Source organism: Caloenas nicobarica, chromosome 3 (assembly GCF_036013445.1).
Source record: "Caloenas nicobarica isolate bCalNic1 chromosome 3, bCalNic1.hap1, whole genome shotgun sequence".
Classification (NCBI taxonomy): Eukaryota; Metazoa; Chordata; class Aves; order Columbiformes; family Columbidae; genus Caloenas; species Caloenas nicobarica.
This window is the reverse complement of record NC_088247.1, coordinates 108,034,894-108,051,071: the sequence shown is the minus strand read 5'-3', so window position 1 is coordinate 108,051,071 and position 16,178 is coordinate 108,034,894.

The following is a 16,178-nucleotide window of genomic DNA, read 5'->3' as shown; positions in this document are numbered from 1 at the left end:
CGAACCTGTGACTTTTTTTTTTTTTTTTTAATTGGCCCTGCTGTAATGGTCAGTGAATTGGGCAGCACTTCCATGTTGTTAAGAGGGAAAGTTTTGAGCTTCATTTTGGAGGTGGTTTCATTTCTATAGTGTTTCAGCTTCCATGGGGGTCACTTTTTTGATCTGTGTCTGAATTTAAGCTTTCATGATGGACCATTGTTAATAACTAGAGGGGAGGCAATCTCATACCAGTGAATCAGTGAAGTATTTTTAGCTGTGATTGACTTCTTAATTTTGCTGCATTTCAGAGGTGTGCTTGCTGTGGATTGACTTCTCCATCTGTGTCTGTGATGGCTCTGAATCTCTGAAAAGAGTTTGGTTTGACCCTCTGAAAGGGGACAGTGCCTTTGCTGGCCTGGTCCTCTTTCTTGAGGTATAATATTTCACATACGAGTTTTTTCTTGTGGCAAAGTGTCACTTTTAAGTGATGCCAGAAATTATCTGAAAGTACAAAACTGCAGAAGAAAGAGTTTTATTTTGAGATTAAATCTGGGCTAACAATGCACCTTGTAATGATCGCTTTTAATATCCTTGGTCCAATGACCCAAGATTTACCTAAAATGCAATACTTGTTATTTCTGATCTTGGCTTTGAGAAGGAGACTGCTTTATGCCAGTTACCAGACAGAGCTAATTTTGAGCATCTCACTTGATTAAAATTACAAAAGCAACGGCACTGAAGAGATACCAACTCTGCTAAGATATTTATTTTCCCTGTTGCTTCTGCTTGCACAGTATAATGCTTACTTCTCTGGTGCTGCTGAGTGTAACTGCTTTCTCTTAATAGATCTTATAGTTAAAAATATTCAGAGGAGTGACAGCGGTAAGTTCTCCTCAGCATGTCCCGTCCCAACAGATGGGATGAGGGATGAGTTAACTCTGAACGCGACATGCGCCCTGACTCAACAGATGAGATCAGGTGTGAGTTAACTCAAGGTAATTCTGCCTGGCAATGCGAAGTGAATGACAGACAATCACTCCGGGGGTCCAATTATGAATTTACTAAAAGTATGTGGTGGAATACAAATTACAGCAATTAGTGACTTGGCAAATGTATGTTATACTATCACAAACCTTATCAATACATTGACAGCAAAAGTACTTCTACAAATGGTGGATTGGCAACAATTAGTAACTATAATACAAAACTAACAGCAGAACAGCAGACTCTTCTGGAAATGGGTCTGGGGTCTTCAAACTAGGGGAAAGTTCACGGTACTGACCAGAAGTGAGTTGTCTTGCCCGTCAGGCGTAGCTGTTGGTTCATGATTTCTTCTGATAATTAGTTGTCCGACAGATGGTTCATCTCATTCCAATTAGGCCATGAGGCCTTCACAGCAATTGACAAGGTGCCTGACACCATAACCATCTATCTCTTCCACCAAACACAACACCTTGGTAAAGATAAGGAAGATGTCTGCCTACACAATCATCCATCTTATTCTCCTAAAGTAACAAAAACCAGACGTTTAAGGCATAACAAGGATCTTTGTTCTACTAAGGATGGGGGAGGAAGCGCTTCAAGATTGTCACACAGCATCATGCAGTATTGTGAGCTGAGAAGGGCTTCCACTTCGCGAGGTCAGCCAGGCTGCCTTCATTTCCCCACTAGAATTGTGATCCTTGCTGGAATAGAAGACTTCAAGTATGGAGGAAAAAACCCAACACTTCTGTGATGAGGGTGTATTGTTTAATCTCTCTTTCTCTATTCTCTTAATTTAACTTCCAAGTAAAAGAGAGACAATCTTAGGTACCCAGTCTACCCCAGTCCCTACTCTTAGACTGTGTCCCCTCTCTGGGGAGTGACTGACCTATTTCCCCTGGATACTGCTGCCTTTTAGATCAGTACAAAGAGTATCCAGTGTTGGCACTGGAAGGCAGCATATTGGGGAGGAACCAGTTTGCTTCGCTTCTGTGCAATGCATTGTGCCACAGCATAGAGTCCAGCCTCAAAGCCAGGACTGATAGGAAGCACCAGGGTGAGAAGCCTTCCCACCACAAACATCAATCCATACTCTAATCATGCAGAGAAGGTAGTTCCTGAATGGTGCTTAGCTGGATATCAAGGATCGGGTGGATATTGTTTTGTTTGTTCTGGGGGTGGGGTGGTGGTGTATGGAAAAAACATCTCTATATGACTTAGAGGTAGAAGGAATTAAAAGGAATGAAGTTATTGGGTAATTCACAAACAACAAAAAGGGCTAAAAGCACTGAAAACTACTCCCATTTCTCCGTCATCATATATCAGCTCAAACAATGGCCATTAAACAAGTTTCTACAACCTGGAAAAATGTACTAGTAAATTATGCCATCTAGATTTCCCAGTGCTGAGACTTGACATTTGTTTGGATACAGTTCACTTATTGTTTGCAGTTATGTCAATAGCTCTGGATAAATAAGAATTTAAAGTGCATATTCATATAAGTGCTGTCTCATCTGCCTCCTTTACAGGGTGCATAAGAAGTTTGAGTAATGAAAACATCTATGAATAAGCTGTGTGTTGAAACTGGAGGTATTTTGGAGATGTGCATTTGTTTTCATACTAAAAGGCCATGTGTTGGACTAAACACTAAAAAGGTTTATACTAACATCAGCCTTTTGATTCCTTCAGTCCAGACCATTAAATTAAAACCTATTTTTTAGAACAAATTTGCATGGAAGTTACAGATACTAGCATTCCATGATCAGTCATATTTTCAAATGTGTCTTTACTAGTTTATAAAGAGAAAACTGGAGGCTCAGCTGATGTCTGCATACCTCTATGGACTTCAGTTTGAACCATACCAACACTTTCAATAAACCTGGTTTGAAGCAAAAAAAAGAATAGTGGATTTTCTTCTCCAGACATGATCTCTGTTGCTTTCAGATTACCATCCAGTTCTGAGAATTTTTTCTATGTGCGGGAAAGCGTCGATGTTTATATGATGGAAATGCTTCACAGCAATGCTATGGATGATACTGCCACTATTTCTAAAATAAATTTTCTTTGACTGAAAGAAATCAGAACAAGTGAATTTACTGCTTGTATATCTCTGGTGAAAAGGTGAGGTGAAAAGGAGAGGTGAAAACAAAAAAATGTATTCGCTGACTGATTTCATTCAACAGTTTCTCAATATTTTTTTAAAAAATATATTGTCGCATTGTTAAAATTGAAAAACAAAAATAACATAAACAGAGATTATTTTTCTAACTACTATATCTTAGAAATACTGAATCTTGCCGAAACTCCCAGTCCTTTATAATTATTATATATGTGTATAAATGCAGTTTTTCCAACTATGAGAAATATGCTTCTGTTTCATGTTTGGTTTTTGTCAGCTGTTTTTCACCATTGTAAGTGCTCGCTGGGAATATATTTCAATGTCTCCAGCAGATAAGTTTCCTGAAAGGACTCAGTGTAGTGGATGCTTCCACACATAGGCAATCACAGAACAAAAGTACTTACACGATTTCTCCACCTCTTTCACAATTGATGCAGTTTGCTTAGTATTTGCTAAGGGCTTAATCCTTCAGATAGTGCACGTTAGTGATTATAATTGAAGATTGCCATGAACCTTCTGAAAATTGAGAGATGGTTACAATATCTTTAAAAAAAATCAAATCAACAACAATTATTAAAAGGCTCCTTTTTTCCCATTTGACAGTGCATTTTTATTCTGTGTATGGAAGCAAACCTGTGAAGGGAAAATTGGTATCTAATGCTTTTTGGAATTTACCCCAAAACATACATCTGTTATGAACTTTTGAGGGGGCAATCAAGATAAACCTTTTAGCCCCTTAGATTTCTGTAATTTTAAAGGAGATTTATTAATGCAATTCCTATTCCTGAATCTGAAGATCTGTAAAATAAGCCAAGTTCTAATTTACTGAAGGAGTGCAAGAGGAGGACAATTACTGGGGTAGTTTCGGTATGGACATATAGTAAATATTTTGAGCGCTTAGTACAATACCAGTAGCTTTACCCAGAAGGGGAGGAAAAATACTACAGTATAATAAAAGTTATAGTTACCTAGTATTGTAAAATAGTGGCAACACTCGCAGTTCCAGTCCTGAAATACAAATGTGGGAATGTCTTATCTGCTGCCTGTCAAGCTTTCTAACTTGAATACGTACATTCTCAAGCAGTCTTGAAACCCTGCTCTTCCAAACAGGTATGAGTGGAGCAGCAATATGGCTGGACATGAGGTGGCTGGTTTTAGCCTGATGAGGATAATTTGTGTCTGACAAGAGTATATGGTCACGAACAGAAACTAGAACAGCCTTGAAGTAAATCTTTGGAGGAAACACTCAGAACTCTGTGGAAGTTTGGATGTGAAATTGGAGCCCACATTGGTATCTCTCGCTGCTTCTGGTCATCTGGATATAGGCACCCAGCAGAAGCCTTTTTTAGCAGAATTAAAAGTGAAAGTATGATCAAAGCTAAGTGTGATGACTTCGTTAACCCAGTGTGTACTGTTTCTCTTCTGTCATGTAATTATGTTCTGATTTTCATGATTCTGGTCATCTAACAACAATATAGATAATAGTAATCTAGGACTTTGAGCACTTTCCTGAAGTGAAAGAACAAAATGGGGAGAAACTCTAACAAACAGTACAGAAGAAAGAGATTAAAAATCAATGTTTTATGCACTTGCGTATAAAATAGCATAGAAACAATGACAAAGTACTTCTCCAAGATATCCTATTTTGAATTAATTGCAAGGCCTTTGGAAAAACAAACAACAACAAAACAAGACCTGAAAACAGGCAGATCTGCAAGCAGCAAGGTATAGAATTTATTAAATGAATATTTTATCTCCCGTGGGGAGGATAATGTGTTCAGAGAACACAGATATTGAATGAGTGTGACAACCTTGAAGCATACCCCTCATCCTTAGCAGAACAAAGGACCTTGTTATGCCTTAAACGTCTGGTTTTTGTTACTTTAGGAGGAAAAGATAGATTGTACCTTGTCTTATCTTTCCCAGAGTTTTATGGCTGTGGAGGCAGACACCTTGTAAGATAAGGGCAATTAACAGTGTTGTTGTGAAAGGCTTCATGGCCTAATTGGGATGACAGAGATGAACCATCTGTTGGACAATGAACTACCAGAAGAAACCACAAACCAACAGCTACCCCTGACGGGCAAGACAACTCACTCACTCAGTACTGTGAACTTTCCCCTAGTTTGAAGACTCCAGACCCATTTCCAGAAGAGTCTTCCTAATTAGCATGAAGAGCGAGCAGAGGGAGGAGATGAACCGCCCTCTCCTATCTCGCATGTAAATGAACTGGGTTATGAAACAAGCTCACGTATGATACGGGTTGGCGGTGTGTAAATCTTCAACGTGTCCCGCCCTCCAGAGGTCATTGTGGGACCGATGTACCTGTGGAGTGGTGATATCTTACTCAATCTCTTTCTCTCTCCCTTTCTCTTTCTGATATCTTAGTTTTCCTCCTCTCTCTCTCTCTTTCTTTTTCTTAAACATATAAAAGTAATATCGTTGTAAGTTCTGCTGCTAAAGTCTTGTTAAGTTTTGCATTACAGTTACTAATTGTTGCCAATCCACCATTTGTAGTAGTACTTTTGCTGTCAATATATTGATAAGGTTTGTGATAGTATAACATACTTTTGCCAAGTCATTAATAGCTGTAATTTGTATACCACCATGTGCTTTCAGTAAATTCATAACTGGACCCCCAGAGTGATTGTCTGTCTTTCACTTCGCATTGCCGCACAGATTTACCCAGAGTTAACTCACACCTGATCTCATCTGTTGAGTCAGGGCGCATGTCGTGTTCAGAATTAACTCATCCCTCATCCCATCTGTTGGGATGGGACAATGAGCATGAAACATTTAAAATGGTTTGGCTGATGCAGTAAAAGCATGATGGAGACAATAACCAGAGGTACTCAGCAGTGCTTTCCGTAGTGCTCTAGACCAGCTACAGAAAATATATCAGGTTCATGGATAAGGCTTGTGAGAAAGGCTTTGAGCTGCTGGGAGACTTTAATTGCACAACTATTGAATATGAAGGTAGTTAAAACTTTGGAAGAGGTACTTTTTCTGAAGCACTGAGGTGTATTTTATATGCAATATGCTAGAGAGTGACACAATCTATTTTGGCCCCAACCTTAGTAAATGAGCCTACTGTGACAGACAGTGCTGAAGCTGTGGCTGTCTGGGATTTTCAGCTTCAGATGTCATTATATTTGACATTGTCATGCAAGCATATTTTTGAGGAACAGCACGGGAGTGAATTTTGCCTTCAGCTGAACTGACTGAGTAAATGTGAAATGCCCTAGAGATTTTTTCATTGGAAATCAGTAATGTGATGGAAGTAAACAAAGGAATAAAGCTAGTTTTAAAAATAGAGTGATAGGTGGGTCTGAAAGAACATTAATATAACTTTCTTTCAACAGGGAAAACACAACAATATCTGGGCCAAAATCTGAAATGGAGTAGTCAGAGTGTACATAGCTAAGGATTTGATGTTGTGAAAGTTTTACCGTGTTTTTAAACACTCTTCCGCCCAACAAACAAACAAACTTCAAACAACAATAGACAAAACAGGACATGAAAAAAATTGGTCTCATAAGTAAGATAGAGTACTAAAATGCAAAGGAAGTAGTGTACAGATTGATAAAGATGTCTAGTTTGGCTAGTACTCTAAGCCTTAGCTAATATGACACCTTTTCCACACATGAAGAATCTGGATCATTGTTTATGGGACTGTAGGCTAATGTAAAGAAAAGGATAATTCTACCAGGATATCTACAGAAGATTGAAGTAACATGTGATTGACTATAATGTGAATTTGAAAACAAGTGCTTTAGAAAAGATAGATTTCTTCAAGCAGTCTTCGCTTTGTACCTTTTTATGAAGGAAGCACAGGTGAAATCTCTTTGCATAGCTTAAGATAAATGAAAATGATTGGTTACATGAAGGCTGCATGCAGAGGGATCTGGATCCACTGGATGGTTGGGCTGAGGCTAATTGTATGAGATTCAACAAGGCCAAGTGCCAGGTCCTGCACTTGGGCCACAACAACCCCGGGGAGCACTACAGGCTCGGGGAAGAGTGGCTGGAAAGCTGCCTGGCAGAAAGGGATCTGGGGGTGTTGATTGACAGCTGACTGCATATGAGCCAGGAGTGTGCCCAGGTGGCCAAAAAGACCAACAGAATCCTGGCTTCTATCAGGAATAGTGTGGCCAGCAGGACTAGATTGTGCCATTGTACTGGGCGCTGGTGAGGCCGTGCGTTGAATCCTGTGTTTAGTTTTGGGCCCCTCATCATAAGAAGGGCATTGAGGTACTATAGAGAGTGCAGAGGAGAGTGATGAAGCTGGTGAAGGGTCTGGAGCACAAGTGTGATGAGGAGCAGCTGAGGGAACTGAGGCTGTTTGGCATGGAGAAAAGGAGGCTGAGGGGAGACCTCCTCACTGTCTACAACTACCTGAAAGGAGGTTGTAGCATGGAGGGTGTTGGTCTCTTCTCCCACGTAGCAAGTGATAGGACAAGAGGAAATGGCCTCAAGCTGCGCCAGGGGAGATTTAGATTGGTATTAGGAAAAAATTCTTCATGGAAAGGGTTGTTAGACATTGGAACAGGCTGCCCAGGGAAGTGGTGGAGTCACCATCCCTGAAGGTGTTTAAAAGGCATTTAGATGAGGTTCTTTGTGACACGGTTTAGTGCTAGAGTTAGGTTATGGTTGGACTTGATGATCCTCAGGGTCTCTTCCAATCAAAATGATTCTATGATTCTATGTCCCAAAGTAGCTTTCCAAGTTCAGAAAATGCAGATCCTTATTTTCTTAACACACTTCGTGAAAATTGAGTAATGCTTTGAATTGGCGGATTCCAGGAATGCTCATGTAGCAAATCAGAAAGCCAGATTGTCAAAATGCACACCAACCCACTTTTTTTCCTCAAGAGTTCATGAGACTGAGCAATTTAGACTGATTGGCTTCAACCTTAATTGCTCTCCCTCTCTTCTTTTCTGGTAATTATACTTGAAACCTGATTAGGTTTTCAGGAAGCTTATGGTGTGTGTCGTTATCTAGAAGCTATAGAAAGGTAGAAATTGCTCTGTCAAACTGTTGTAGAATATTCAGCAACAGACTAGTCTTCCTTTGGTCCCTTTCGAGCACTGGGGAGCAATAACCTAGGAAGGGAGGAATCAGCTGACAGGGGATATTTAAAGGCAGTTACAGATACAGTATATTGGTGAACTGATTTTAAGGAGTTTCTGAGAGGGGAAATGGGGATAATCAAAGTTATGGAATTGTTTCTGACCAAGGAATGATCAAGTAGGTTAGGACTGTTGCTTGTGCAGAAGTCACTGAAGTTTACAAAAGTCAGTGTTACTAGGGAGAAGATGGATTGTAATTGATTGTGCCTCTTCCAGTGTAAAAACTAGAGAACATTAAATGATTATAGGTTCAAATCCAGAGAAGATGCTTCTGCATGCAACATGTACCGAAGCTGGGGAACCCCAGCTGCAGGATGCACAGGAAGGCAGGCACATTTCCATAGTGGATTTTGGTTTTAGGTATTCTTTTCTAAAGAGGAAATATCTCCTCAAAATACCCCTGAGTGACTTTGTGTGTGAAAAGACAAGATAAGCAGGATTAATGGAATGCTTTGGTCAGTCAAGGCCTGGTTTAGGAGATTTTAAGTAGATGTCATGGCAAATTGTCATCAGATCTGGAGAAAGGAATTGTCAGTCTGTCATCCATGGTAGCATATGTGTTGTACAAAAAATATGTAAGAATTACTACAGTTACACAGCATTGTTACCCCACTTTTAATATTAATAACAAGCCACACTGTAGTCTGAATCCTAGTATGTGAACTCCATGCATAATCCAGAACGGTTAGTTTTGCCAACTAGACTTTTACTTGTTGTTGGAGAGGATCGTTCCTTGCTAATATGATCTAAATCAACACCAGTGATTTTATACTATGCTAAGATGTCTGATAACAGTAAGTATCAAGAAATATGCATTTCTTTGGGTGATTGGAGTGGCCTGATTCTTTAGGTGAATGGAAGATGAAATTGCAGCCACGTTTATAATATTAAGTCTGGGAGTAGCAAACACAGGAAATATTAAATGGAGGTACGTTTAGTCTCTAAATTATATATATTTTGTGTGTGTGTGTGCAGTGATGACCTCTGTTAGATACCATCTAGGCAAACAAAAAAAACCCCCACACCAACCCTCCTCAAAAAAGCAAAGTTAGTGTGATAAAACCTTGCCGATATAAACTGGCAGAGATCCACCGACACTGCTGGGGCTGACAGCTTGTAACAGCTCTGTGAATACTGGGTCATATCCAAGGCTTCAAAAGCGGGGTTGAGCATATTACAATTTTTCTTGCCTTGTTACAGGAGCATGTAAATTTGACTTTTAAAAGTAGGGCAATATAGTTGGTGTTGGTTTTAAATATTAAAGTTCAGTTTTTATGAATTAACTTGGTATAGGAAATTCCTTTGTTAACTACTCGTGGAAACGAGCTATCTAATGTAATTTACCTGAGTGATGGAATCTTTGCAATTAACTAATAATTCTATTGACATTATTAAAATTTATGAGCAAACTTCTTGTTGTGGTGCATTTATGCATTGTTCATTTATTGGTCCCATTGAGGAGCCTAGTAGATCTCGAACACGTGAGCTCTGCCACAGTAAGTCAAATGATTTGTGTCTTGTGTGTCGATGAGTGTGTGATTTGAGGTTGGACTTCCTGGAGAATGAAGCAGCATAGAGAAGAGACAGAAGAGCTAATCAGCTGGAGACCCTCAAAGGGACTTTCACAATGAACTTCCAAATTGCACTTAGGCTTCTCTCATACTTGTCCACCTCAAAGCACATTCCTGCTGGGGTCAGGGATTTGGCTCATAGAAGATGCCATAAGTGTTTAATTAGAAGGATCCTATGTCTACCTCATGTACATTTGCTCAATTGCCACAAATTTTACACACTGCTTGTGATTTCAGAGATGCACTTAGTGAGACAAATGGAGGCAGTGATCACAGATACTCAAGACTGGATTTAATTATACAAGCACAAATTTAAAAAGCCTCTTGTTCAGTCTCTTGTTTGTTTCTTGCACAAGGAGTGCTTCATAGTCAAGATCTTGCTTTTATGGTAGGCTTGGTAGAAAATCAGTAAAGGAATTGTTGCCATACATCCAAGTCTTCATTTGTGTGATTTTCTGCTGGGAGGTAGGCCTGCCGTGTTTTGAAACTTGTTTTCCTTTCCCTACAGTTGCATTTTAGAGAAATTTTCTCTTGTATCTTTATATTAAACTACCCAAATAAAGAAAGAGGCTTTTGTTCATATATCTTTTTCAAGTGAAATATATTTAACTGCTGACACTTTAGATTAACGATAAAGTCCAAGTAGAGTCAGAAATTAAGATCTGATTGGAAATCTTGGAGTCTACAAAACCAGGTTAAATGAAAGTTGAAGAGGTTCTGATTACATTGCTTTATAATGGCTTAGATTAGTTTCAAGAAGGCAACAGTTTTAATTACATAGGAAGGAATACCTGGTTATACTCAATAATTGCTAATATAACAAGCCAATCACCTGCGAACTTTTGGAACAATGAACTGTTAAATAAAGAATGTGATAAAAGCGGGCTGTTACCGAGCTGGGCTTTTGTTCCCAGATTAGCACAGTGGCATTGAAAAGATTTCACTGAAAGAAGATTGAAAAGTTTTCTAGATGTTCAGCTAAAATACTGCAGTAGTATAAAAGAACTTCAACACATGTTTATAGGCCCCAGTGTTGATGTTCCTTCTGTACTGACAATGTTTGCCAGATTTCTGACTTTCTGTGTATATTCATGATTTGTAGAAGAGGAGAAAGGAAATAAAGAAGTCACAGAACAGCTTTGAAGAGTAAGTGACAAATATTTAGTATATGTATGTTCACAGTTAAAGGATATGTAAGTGATAAATACATTAAATACATGTTTCATAACTCCTCAGTCACAGTATGTAGCTTGTTGCCCATCTTTTAAAGTTACTTTTCACCTGCCAGTAGAGTTTGAAAGTGGTTCTGAGATAACGGCCATTGTCCTTTGGCATAGTCAATACTTGCTGTCTTGAAAACTGTTGAGTTGCTGGGTTCTGTCCTCATGACGAGGGAGGTTTAGATGTTTACTTATTCCTTTCTGTCTTGAAGCTCCCTGGTTTCTTGCCCATCAAGCTGAGCAAGACTTTTTTTTTTTTTTTTTTTGCATTGTCTAATGATGATCTACTGAAGCAATCCCATGAACATCTGGATTTCAAGCCTGCTGCTCATCTCTGCTTTTATTTTTCTATTGCTTTTAAACAAAGCAGGAAGGCTGTTTAAAAAACACCAAAAAATTAGAGCAAATAGGAAAGCAGAGAACCTTTGGCAAGGTTTCTAATTACATTTCTTCATGCAAGTTAATACAATGTGATAGCACAAACTATGTTGAAACCAATCTTTTTCCTATAGGGCTCTTATTATAGAAATCAGTTAACTGTAAATGTAGAGATGTCTAACATACACAATATATTTTTCCATGCTTTAAAGAAGGGTTTTGTAATAAAGACCAACACTGTTTCTGGCAGGTTGTAGAAAGTGTGTGAATGCTAGGTAAATACTTGTTCCTTTTTCTAAGAATTTTTCAGGCTTCCGGCTCTGAACAGTATTTACAAACTTCATATAATTTAAGCCTGAGTGATTCTTAAAAAAAAAAAAAAAAAAGAAAAGCCAATACTTTTGTGATGCTAATATGCTCAGATTTTTTATAAGAAAAATATCAGGTCTACACTGCAATATAATATGCAAATTCCAGGAACTTCAGCGTTAACTTAATAACAAATGAGAAGTATTGGTATTAATGATGTTTTGTTCACTATTTTTTTGAACTCATGAGGGCAATTGTCACCTAAACTGTGCAGCTACTTAGATTCTGATGAAGAGGTGAGGCAGAAAAATTTTTACCTTTAGAATAAGAGGTCCAGGAAGACCATTCTTTTAATCTTCTCATCTCATCACATGTTTTTCTCATCTCTGCTTCAGGCAACCAGCTGAGTTGTTTGAAATGGAAAATATTATTTCTCTGTACTGCTTCCAAGATACTGTTTGATGACTTTGCTGAAATTGTAGGGAGGCCCTAGCAGAACATAGTTCAAGGAAATCACAGAATCACAGAATGTTAGGGATTGGAAGTGACCTCAAAAGATCATCTAGTCCAATCCCCCTGCCAGAGCAGGAACACCTAGGTGAAGTTACACAGGAAGGCGTCCAGGCGGGTTTTGAATGTCTCCAGAGAAGAAGACTCTACAACCTCCCTGGGCAGCCCGTTCCAGCGTTCCATCAGCCTCACTGAGAAGAAGTTTCTTCTCAAATTTAAGTGGAACCTCTTGTGTTCCAGCTTGAACCCATTACCCCTTGTCTTACTGTTGGTTGTCATCGAGAACAGCCTGGCTCCGTCCTCGTGACACCCACCCTTTATATATTTATAAACATTATTGAGCTCACCCCTCAGTCTCCTCTTCTCCAAGCTAAAGAGACCCAGCTCCCTCAGCCTTTCCTCATAAGGGAGATGCTCCACTCCCTTAATCATCTTTGTGGCCCTGCGCTGGACTCTCTCCAGCAGTTCCCTGTCCTTCCTGAACTGAGGGGCCCAGAACTGGACACAATATTCCAGATGAGGTCTCACCAGAGCAGAGTAGAGGGGAAGGAGAACCTCTCTCGACCTACTAACCACATCCCTTCTAATACACCCCAGGATGCCATTGGCCTTCTTGGCCACAAGGGCACAGTGCTGGCTCATGGTCATCCTGCTGTCCACCAGGACCCCCAGGTCCCTTTCCCCTACACTGCTCTCTAATAGGTCATTCCCCAACCTATACTGGAACCTGGGGTTGTTCCTGCCCAGATGCAAGACTCTACATTTTCCCTTGTTATATTTCATTAAATTTTTCCCCGCCCAACTCTCTAACGTGTCCAGATCTCGCTGGATGGCTGCACAGCCTTCTGGCGTGTCAGCCACTCCTCCCAGTTTGGTGTCATCAGCAAACTTGCTGATAGTACACTCAATTCCCTCATCCAAGTCGTTGATGAATATACTGAATAATACTGGTCCCAGTACTGACCCTTGAGGCACTCCACTAGATACAGGCCTCCAACCAGACTCCGCCCCATTGACCACGACTCTCTGGCTTCTTCCCTTCAGTCAGTTTGCGGTCCATCTCACTACCCGATCGTCCAGTCCACACTTCTTCAGTTTAGCCCTATTGGATGTGCCTCACATGGGAGTCTCTGCAGAAACCCACAAATCTTGTGTTCCCAAGATGTAATGGCAATGCTGTTGACAGGAGACTGCAAGAGGTCAGACCAACCTTCAGTGATTGACTTGTGTCCTTGACTCAGTGTGCTTTAGAAGTGTGAAGCTAACAGTGTGCTTGGCTAATTCTCTCTACACACATCTCATTAGTTATTTCAGATGGTGGGGGGTTGAATCAAGTTAATCCACATTTTCTAAGATCACTTAGACCTTGATTAATATTCCAGTGTCCTAAGCAGCAGCAGGTCCTTTCATAATGCAACGGCTGTCCCTTGTAGCCCTTGTGCTAGTGCTGTGTATCAAGACAGCTCATCTTATACCCCTTAAACCAAACACCAAGCACTGCACAATTGTGCAGACTGAAGCAGCCCTAACAACCATCTCCTTGAGAAGCCTCTTGTCTGCTTAGACTGATGATAATTGGCGGAGCAGTTCAGCAGTGGAAAAAATGAATGAGAGGGAATGAAAAAAAAGAGGAGGTTTCTGCAGGGGACCAAGGTTGCAAAGAATCTGACAGGAAAAAAAGAGAAAATGAACAGTGGACAAAGTGACTGAAAAATCAGGAACCAATGCACAGTTATCTGCTCCTGTCTCCCCATGGTGGAGTAGAAAGATATATATGCGTAAATAGTGTGGCAGTTGCACATTTCCCTGAGATCTGGAGCCTTCAATGGGACAGTTGATGGCTCTTTTAGCACCTTAATGGGACTCTGAGTCAGTTGACAGGGTCGTTAGCAGAGGAGGTGCCCAGAGTAGCTGCAAAGCTTCTGGACCATGTTGTAATGCCCACAGTCAGATCTGACCAGACTATAAAACAGGGTTCCCGCCGAAGGCCCCCTTGGGAGTGGCCTTCTCGGAGCAGTGGGTCTGTGAACTGGAGCCCTTTCCTTAGACTGGGATGCCATCTAAGGAGACTTCCCGGGATTGAGGGCGCCTCACCTCCTCGTTTGGGTGAGTGGTTATTTACTGGATATATCCTTGAATGAGTCCTTGCCTAACCAGGCAAGAGCGAGTCCTTGCCTAGCTCAGACGAGTGATTATTTCTTGTGGGTACTTTGGAGTCAGAGGGCTCTGGTTTTGTTTCTTGTGTGTGCATGCACGCTGTGGATCCTCATTATTCTTATTTTGCTGTACCCCAATAATGTCCTCAACTGATATCCGAACCTGTATGTTATGTTATCGGAGTGCTAACTAATTGTATAAACCCTGTTTCTAGTCAGTTGATTTGCTGCACTTTTCCGTCTAGAATAAAGTCTGTTTTGGAACTTCTTGTCTGCCTAAAACTGACTTTGGGTTGCCTCCATGACAAATAGATATAAATGTCTGTGTAAGTAGATACAAATATACGTGTATAAATACCGATGTATGTGCTAATAATTAAGAGGGTATATTGAAAAGGCAAATATGAAAAGCAGAATTAGAAAGGAAAATATACTGTACAAATGAAAGAAGGTTCTTTTAAGACAAAATCAGTTCATATTAAAATTATTAAATTAAAAAAAGTAGACTGTAGTACTCTACTTACTATGAAAGACTTACAGAACCAGACAATACAAAAGGGTGAAAAGGAGGAGTGAACAGAGGTATAAGAAAAGAAAATGTAGGTTACATGGTCCATTAGAAAGGTACTATAAAAAGTTTTCACAGATATTTGGGTTTCAAATGGAATTAAAGTGCACTAAATTGCTTTCGTTTTAATGAGGAAAATTAAAACAGATTTAAAAAAATATTAATATAGAATCACCTTGTACCTATGATCTTTGTAATCGTCTTTCTAAGGTAGCTTTTCTTCCTTTGCCTGGTGATGAAATGAAAGTTTTTCTCACCTCTTTCTTTCTCTGAGGTATGCTCAGTGCACAAAAGTTGGAATTAATTTAGTGCAGGAAATTCATCTAGATAGCAACTAGTCAGAATGTTAAGAAAGCAGATATAAAGCAAGCCAAACTTCTTTTTAGAAAATATCCTAGCTTCTTGTACAAGGCATGTTTTTTTAAGTGCCACATCTTTTAAGCAGCAATTGCAATGCTTGAGATGATCTTGGATTCACTACGCATTTGACAACCATCAACAGGACTATATTTAGAGGGCCAGTACTTTATACAGCAGTTTAGCAGCCAAGGTACCAGGGAAGAACTGTTTCTCAAAGACTCTTTACTCAGTACGTAAATGCATGAAACACTTATTTGCCACCAGTTCTGTATGTAATGAAAATGTTAATCATTCTCCTAGATGAGTATATTTACTCTCCTATAGAGATGAAAGGTCTTACAGAAAGCAGCAAACACAGTAAGCATCTTGTAGGGGCAGATTTCTTATACAGGTAAAGCACAAAGTACATATACACAATACGTAGTCAATTGTTTTTGTACAGTTTAAGTAACTGAATTGAGAGCTAGGCTAGAAAGAAAGATACTGGAAGCTAATTCTGTTCATCTGCAATAACTATGAGCAAGCTGCACTTGGAATTCTGCCCCGATGCCTGATGTCAAGAAGAAAAATCAATATTGTGCCTTCAGGTTGTTTTTGTTTTCTCAGTTTGTTATTTAATCATGGAAGAATTTTACATAATATTCTCAGTTGTTTATAATTTGGTCATTTTACATTTGGAGCCTCCACTCAAATGCCGTGTTTTCCTTGGAAATGATTATTTAATTGAGAGCTCTGTTGTCCTTGGAGCTTCTCTTTTGTGGCTAGATCTGGATGAAACCTGATTCTCTAAAGCTTTCTGATTACTATTTGCTTCCATAATCCCTTTTGGTGATGTCTTTGCAATTGTGTTGACCTCACTTTTTTGAGTCTGTCACCTAGCCACCACTTCTCGAAGGCT